Here is a 1,295-nt window from a genome sequence, read left to right as displayed (position 1 = left end):
TCATTTACTATTAATTACGTTCAATAACTATTACATGAACGTTGCAAAAATCCATTATTATTATCAGTATCTTGAAGTTCATTTTCAACATAGGATGTCGATATTTTCCCTAAGTGATATGAATGTGAATTCATGTCTCAACATTCCTTGTGTAATCTGCCGTGCTGCCATCTAAAAAAATGTAGTCAGTCTAATAAACATGATAATATAGGATTGGAGTATAACTCGAAAATTAAGTGTTTTATAAGCAGTTAAAAATATGAATTTGTAATATTCATCAAAATTATCATATAAAATCATGTCTTATAGTGTTTATGAAGTCTCAGGGTTAGTAAAAAAAACATTTGAAAATAAATAGTGGTAAAGAAGAATCATTTGCTTAATCTAATGGTCACAGTTTCATGACACTAGATTGAGATATCAGTTTATTAAGCAATTAAAAATATGAATTTGTAATTTTCATGATAATTAATATATAAACATGGTAAATATAAAAATATTCTTATAGTTATGGCAAATTTCGAGAATAAAAATAACAACCTAAATCTGTTTACCAATATTTTATTCAGATTTTTAACAAATTTCAATTATTGCACTATTATCATTTTACTATCAACGGCATTAAATAACCATTACCCGTACATTGCATAAATTCATTATTGTAATCAGTATATTGTAGTTCAGTTTCAACATAGTATGATGATATTTTCCCCATGTGGTATTAATGTGAAGTCATGTCTCAGCATTCCTTGTGTAATCTGCCGTGCTGCCATCTAAAAAAATGTAATGTCAGTTAAATATGTATAATTGTTGCAAGATAAACTTTCACTACTACACACAATGAGGAGAACGAAAACAATTATATGACAACTAGCAAGTGGACAACACTGAATATATCAGAATTGAAAACAATCAAACAAAAACTAACTGACAAAGTTCATTTATTTGACAAAATATTTGAAAACAATTTACAATTGAAACTTACAGACAAATACGAATGTAAAACTGCAAGAAGATATGAAATATAAAATTATAACAGATGATAAGAAATAATAATTATGATAACCCATAAATGATAGTACAAAAATAGTAAATACCCGAAAGTTTTGTTGAATTAGAATGTAAAATAAATTCAACTAAAGAATGCACTTTTACCATAACATATAATTGATGCTTTTTAATAAGAAAAAAATTTATGTATTTGTAATTTTGGTCAAAATTACCATATAATTACATGTTTATAATTGTTTTTAAAATATCACGGTAAATAAAACATTTTGAAAGTTAATAATAAT

The 1,295-nt window shown here is 25.2% G+C and overlaps 1 long non-coding RNA gene across 1 annotated transcript; it reads right to left on the bottom strand.

Annotated features, from left to right (window-relative positions):
* On the bottom strand, positions 1–1,014 carry LOC132926574 (uncharacterized). The gene is made up of 3 exons (XR_009661476.1): positions 840–1,014; positions 643–773; positions 1–171 (listed from the first exon to the last, which is right to left on the bottom strand). It is a non-coding gene; the product is annotated as an uncharacterized LOC132926574 (long non-coding RNA).
* Between the last annotated feature and the right edge of the window lie 281 nt (positions 1,015–1,295).

Source organism: Rhopalosiphum padi, chromosome 3 (genome assembly GCF_020882245.1).
Source record: "Rhopalosiphum padi isolate XX-2018 chromosome 3, ASM2088224v1, whole genome shotgun sequence".
Classification (NCBI taxonomy): Eukaryota; Metazoa; Arthropoda; class Insecta; order Hemiptera; family Aphididae; genus Rhopalosiphum; species Rhopalosiphum padi.
The sequence above is the reverse complement of the archived record's forward strand: the minus strand, read 5'-3'. Positions and strand labels throughout refer to the sequence as shown.